The sequence below is a fragment of the Vanacampus margaritifer genome, chromosome 4 (genome assembly GCF_051991255.1).
Source record: "Vanacampus margaritifer isolate UIUO_Vmar chromosome 4, RoL_Vmar_1.0, whole genome shotgun sequence".
In the NCBI taxonomy this organism is placed as follows: Eukaryota; Metazoa; Chordata; class Actinopteri; order Syngnathiformes; family Syngnathidae; genus Vanacampus; species Vanacampus margaritifer.
In genome coordinates, this window is record NC_135435.1 from 20877382 (window position 1) to 20883934 (window position 6553).

The 6553-nt window shown below is 40.4% G+C and overlaps 1 long non-coding RNA gene across 1 annotated transcript; it reads left to right on the plus strand.

The window, feature by feature from the left end:
• The first annotated feature begins 1353 nt into the window (after window positions 1-1353).
• Window positions 1354-4535, plus strand: LOC144051123 (uncharacterized). The gene is made up of 3 exons (XR_013294000.1): window positions 1354-1517; window positions 3379-3592; window positions 4240-4535. It is a non-coding gene; the product is annotated as an uncharacterized LOC144051123 (long non-coding RNA).
• The last annotated feature ends 2018 nt before the right edge of the window (window positions 4536-6553 follow it).

The following is a 6553-nucleotide window of genomic DNA, read 5'->3' on the forward strand; positions in this document are numbered from 1 at the left end:
ACAAACTAAGATTTCAGAAGTGGGTCTTTTTTCCTGTTTGAGATGAAAAACATTCACTAGCTCCGGACCAATTCACTGGTCCGTTTAATGGAAGCTGCCTCAGTATATAAGCACAAAGCATTAGAGCGAATGACAGGTGACCAGGGACAAGTCAAGTGACGCTGACGGCTCTGTGAGTTGTGACACTGTACGTAATTGCGGCAACTTTGAACTTCTGTCAGCAAGTTTTGATTTTACTCTGGCAAACATGAAGCGTCCAATTAGAAGAACACATTAAAATTCTGACAGTTTGCCACTTTGATTTCATTTTATTTTTTTAAGATGAAAGCCCCTTAATAACAGCATCAGGAGGCAAATAAAGTGAACGCAGTCCCACATCTGTCACAAGTCCGCACTATTAAAAAGTTGCCAAATTCTAAAGCCACCATTAAGTCTTTCGACCTGACAGGGACAACGGCTGTAGAAGGAAGCGGGATAATGAGAGACGGATGTGAGTGAGCGCCTCGTAGGGACAAGGTTGAGCCGAACGCCGCGATCCAACACGATGTGGCATTCTTCATTAGGCCAGCCATCTCATTAAGCACACAGTGATGCGCCTCCAGGCATTTGCCCTTATTAAGGATGTGAGGCCAATTAGTTGATTCTTGGTGAGGGAGTTCCTGCAGTCTCTCCAAGCCCTCGTAAATGATCCCCTTGTCACATTGTCATGTCCCTCAATGAGCAACATGTTTACCTCTTCTATAACAAGAGATTGGGTTGTTACAAGTATAACTCAAAAAATGACTTCACTAGTTTTGTCCAAATTAAATACAAGGGGTGTGGCCTGGATCAAGGAAGGGACGGATCCGGGATTTGGGGAAAGCTTCTAGTTTGGATTAGAAATATATCAGCTGTTAAATCAGTTTTGCAACTTTTCTGACACATCTTGTATTCAAGTGTGCATCTCCTTCGCAATCAGTGGAGCCCATCTTATGCTCAGTCCCCACACGACAACAGCAGCCCGCTAAACCCACTCACAGGGAAAGGTCACAAAGACAAAATAATTGTTTGTATACAACAAACCGAGATCTTTCTCTGGTGGCTGTATGTTAATGTGACGTTCATTTGCATCTCTTCAGAAGCTTCCCGAAAGTGTGTTCAAAATTTTCTTCTCCTACACTTCAACAATCAACACAAATTAGTGCCAAAAATGAGGAATCATAATCCAGATTGACATCCTTTAATCTTGAAAACTGAGGATGCCTTAACTTTAGGGATTTGCATTTTTTTATTTTGAAGTGTTAAAAGGACAAAATGAAGCAAGTGATGTCTTTGTTGGCACTTCTTCAAGGGTCTCACCCGCACCCTTGTTGATTCAGGAACTACTTGAGGTTTCATTTCATTAAAGAGCCAACTGGAACGCAAACTCTGCCACCTTCCTCAAACCCTCAAAGGATTTAAGGTTTAAAGCAAAGTGTGAGAAAGTAAGGTTTCAAGATCCTTCAGTGGAGCGAAAGAGACAAAGACAAAGCAAAACAGTGAGTGACAAAACAAGTTATACTATCTGTCCATCCATCGATTTATCTAGCTAGCCAGCTAACCGTCTGCCTGCTTCTAGCTCCGTCTTCTTGGCCACGGGCTACGACTGAATAATTCTGTTTGAGATTTGTAAAAGGAGTCTACAGAGAAAGGAGTTCACACGTAGACTGTGAAAACAGTTGTAGAGGAACATTTCGTCTGCTAGAGGTTGTGTCACTGAGAGCTGCAGTTCTGCTTGCATGTACAGTACGTGACGTTATTTTGGAAGCTCTTGTGCGACTTATGACGTTCATGTCACAGCCTAGTCGGGTGTTGATGTGTCAACGCTGCTTGATGGGATGAATAATGAAAGTCATGAAAGCGCAAACTTGTCTATCTCGTTAGAGTCAAAAGCATTATTGCAAGTAGTGAACTCAAAGATTTGACAAAGATGAAAACATTTTGAAAATGGAGTGTTGAAGAGAAAACTATTTTGCTTGAAGACGTCGAGCGAGCTGAGGCTGTTAAGGTGAAACATTGACTGGCATGTTCTTAACTTCAAAGTATAGAACATGTCAGGAAACGGAGATAAAACGTCTTGTTGCTCATGTACTTCATAACATAGGCTTTGTTTTGTTTTATTTTTACTTGAATTGCTAGGTAACTCGTGATTAAGTGAAACAAAAACTTTATTACCCTGATCCGGCTTGTTTTCCATCTCGCTTAGCTAACACAGCTGAGGATTGTGATCGGCTTCATGCAGACCTTGCTAATTAGCTGATCGTTTAAAACACCTGTGTTGGCTGGATAGAGGTACTCGAGAACCGCGGTTGAGAACCACTGCTTAAGTAAACTATACAATGCATTCATTATTAGTCAGGTTTCCATCCAATTGTTTCGAATTTTTTAAGCCAATTTACTGAAAATTTGCAAAACGGACATGCGATTTATGCCCGTTTCCATCTGTTCTTCTTTTGCAAATATTGAGAGGGGATTTCTCCGCTGTAGGTGGCGGTATACATCATAGAGATGGGATCCGCCAGTAATTTAAAAGAAGAAGAAGAAGACCAGGAAGCGACTGCGCCGTGCAATGACGTCGTATGAATTTGCTTTTGTAATCCTTGATCAACCGTAGCGTTTCTTTGCTGTTTTCTATCTAAAATAGCATTCATATTCGCTTCTTTAATTCATTCCAAAAAGATTTTTGTTTTGTCGTAACCCCAAACAATAAACATACCTTACTTTATCATCCGATATTGCCTTGGGACTACAAACGTACGTGTGACGTGTATCCGGTCTTGCCAGCTGTTATCGCAAAAAATTTGCATTTTCCCTTTTTCGATACGCTTCAAAATCCACCCCCTCTAAGTGTAAAAACTTTTTGGGCAAATTTTGCGCCCTTTTTCGAATTTCTAGCGTTTCCATTCACTTTTATTTTCGCATTTCTTTAAAATTCTAATAAAAATGGGTGGATTGAAACCCAACTATTGTCATTGTAGTTTATATAGGTTTGGAGCTGTTTCTAATAAGTTGCCCTATATATTCAATATATCAAATCAGCTTAATAACAAATACAGCTTTTTTTTATTGGATGTTATTAGATTGTGTAAGTGGACCAAATACTGTGAAGTACCGGTACCAGGTATTATATGGATTGTACGTGAAGCTTCAAAACCCGATCAGGATTGCAGTTTTCCTTTACATTGGTCGATGTGCCTGCCTGGCTCACCCCCTTGGTTTGTCACTTCATTGGCTTTGGCCTGTGTTGTTCGGTGTGTGGTGGCCCTAACCTTTTATTTCCCATGTGCAAACAACAGTCTGGATGAACCATTCCAGTTACTACCCATTATGTGTTCTGCGTTTCTCTGTTGTTGAAACAAGGCATCCAGTAAAAAAGCAAAGACATCCCGAGGGATTCACTGAACAGGTGATATATTTCAACCGTGATGGCGGAAAAAGAAGCTGCAGCAAAATTCGCTGCGCCGCCAGGTTGGAGGGTGAAGGGATGACGTCTGAGCGTATCCTCATTATCCCACCACTCGCCTTGTGATCCCTGTTATCCGACACTCATCCCTCTTCTACCGCCCAGGAGAGTGTAAGTAAGATTTCTCACATTTCCTTAATTCCCCCAACGTAGCTCCTAGTGTGCCTGAAGGCAACTGGATTTTATTGTTGTTTTGTTGTTGCTTTAAAAACATGATCCCGGGGTTCTCTATCAGGGGAGACGCTTGCCATAAATACTGGGAAGAGAGGCGTAAACAAGGGCTTGATTCCAAGATAGAAAACCATTCAATAAGCAAAAAGCTTAAATGAGCTATTAGAATGGAGCTAACTAAATGTAGCTAGCTAAAGTAAGCTAACACATTGTGGATTTTGTGGCAGCACAGTTGTTAGCTTGTCTTCCTGATGGTCAAGAGGCTCTGGGTTCAAATCTCTCAAGTATGGATTTTGTGTGTTTCTTCTAGAGCATAACTGGAAATGTGATTAGTTTGTTCAAGCATAGCAACATATTTTATCATAAATTCAATATGGCCGTCAGAGGACTTTATAGAAACTGAAATGGCCCCACTCCTGTTTTAATAGGTGTATTCACACGTACTTTCACACCATTTGATTATCATGCATCACATTACAATGAGTCAGTAACCCACATGACAAGCAAGCCCAATTAAAAGCAGATTGTAACGACCTCACTAAAAAACAAGAGAGGTCGCATGGGTGTTATTGTGTTTGATGCAACAGATTCCGCAAATGAGCGAACAATCGAGAGCGATGCCATCGGCTGCTGCTCCGCTCGCGCTAACTGGCAACCGACAACGGCGAGCAGATGTGGCGTTAAAACCTTCTCAACTGCGACAGCGGCCGAGATGTGAGGACGTCTTCTTCTGTCAGCAGCTGCGTCATAATTATCACTGTTGCATATCAAAACAGGAGCACTAAACGCTGCAATTATGGTCAACATCTGTCGGCAAAAAACACTCGTGGAGATGCTTCTGAACATGTAAAAAAAATTAATGAATAAAGGTTTTCTTGTTTTTTTTGTTTGTATATGAATCTTTTGTAGCATACATTATCCTCTTACATATCATCAGCTAGAAGACTTTTGCTATAAAAGCATTGAAACTGGCAATGTGTAGTAAACATTTTTGACTGGAACGAATTTGCAAATACATTACATTTGAGCATACTTGTTAATTGGTTTGAACATACTTGCAAATACTTTAAATGTATAACGCAGGCTAAATGCTTAAGACTTAGCATTTTCTATAATGCCGCAGAGTATTGACTAGCGCATGCGCAAGTTTACAAAAATGTATTCAGCATTTGGCCTACATTATACCAATACGTTCCAAAATTAAGTAAACATTGTTTATTCGTAATTTTTAGACTTTATTGTTATGTCTGCAGTGCATGACTTCTGTTCGGCATTTATTTCCATTATGCCACGGGGTATCACCCGTAGCATCATGGGGAAAATACCAGCACATACGCAAGTCAATCTCCCATGTTTTTATTGGACAAAATGCTAACTTTTTAGCATTTAACCTACAAGTACGTTTGAACGTATTTGCGTATACGGTCGAACATATTTAAAATATGTTTAAACGTATTTGCAAATATTCTCAAGTGAGTTCGAACGTATTTTAAATATGTTTACATAAACATATTTGCAAATATGTTTTTAAAAAATTGCTAGTCAAAAATATTTACTCCCACTTTGGCAGTTCAACTCTTCCGTAGTTTCAAACCTTAAGCACAATGGATAATATCCATTTTTGTTTTAACCTTGACAGCAAGCTGAATTTTCGTGGTGTTTGTTCACAAATACTACGAGAATTCGCTTTATACTGCTCCTGCTGATACGTTCGCAACCGACCTTTTTTAGGCCGGACCAATCAGGCATTGTTTAGGGCGGGGCAGGCAGCTGTGACGAAACCGCCGACGCCGGGGGAAACAAACCAACCTAACATAGACGAATGGACCTAATGTAATTAATGCTGTTCTCGCAGAAATACTCATGTTGAACAGCAAGAGGCGCTTTTTGTTTGTGCTTTTTTTCCTCGCTTAGACGAGACCGAAGATGACATTTTCATCCGTTGCCGCGATTGGTCGAAACAAACGTGCATAAGACGCCGCATTGCCCAATCAGCTCGAAGTATTTTACAGAATGTCTCGCCTTTCCCAAGCAACTCAACATGGAGCAGTACCAGATTGTTAATGTTAAGAACTCCCTTGAGTGAATCACAATTATCAATCTGGCTATTGCCATGTTATTTTTGTTTGGGCTTGTTTACAATAAGTCACTAGTGAGCTGGAGTATATGGTAGCTTTGGTTGAAAATTTGGGTACACCCTGGACTGGTTGCCAGCCATTCGCACTTTCACTGCGATGGACAATTTAAAGTAAAAAAAAAAAATGGTGGTGAAAATCATAATAGGTAGAATTATAAACGCTGACCTTATGTTGTCTAAAGTCATCGTATTAGCTTCTATTCAAAATTAATAATCATATCAGATCAGTTGATAATTTCCTGGTGGTTGTGAATCTCATCCCATTACTGCACGTAATTAACCTTGTGACACAGTGCGTAAAAACCTTTTCATTCCTGGCAGTGAATCATTTAGAGTATACTTGAAAAGTATTTGTGATATTTATTTATCAGTAAATCTTTCCCCTTCATTAAATCTTTTGAGTGTTTCGCCCTTTTTGGATCCCACTGAGGTTCTGATGTTTCTGATTACGCTCGATGTGTCTTTGTGTCACAGTCACAGTCAACGCACGCAGACGTCTGTCTTCATCATAAGGCTTCCATGTGGATTCTAAAGGTAGAAAAGAGCAAGATATGTGCTATTTGCCAGACTGTGTGTGTTTGGCTTATCTACAAGCGTCACCACTTGGTACCAAAAAAACAAAAACAGCTACTATATGTGTGGAAATGTGTTTCCCCCCCCAAAATCTTCGGCAGTATTCCTCCACCTCTCTAAACACCATCCCTCTGTCTGCTATCTGTCCAAGCTTAAAACGCCAGTTGTTTTCAGATGGGGGCCTTTGGGAG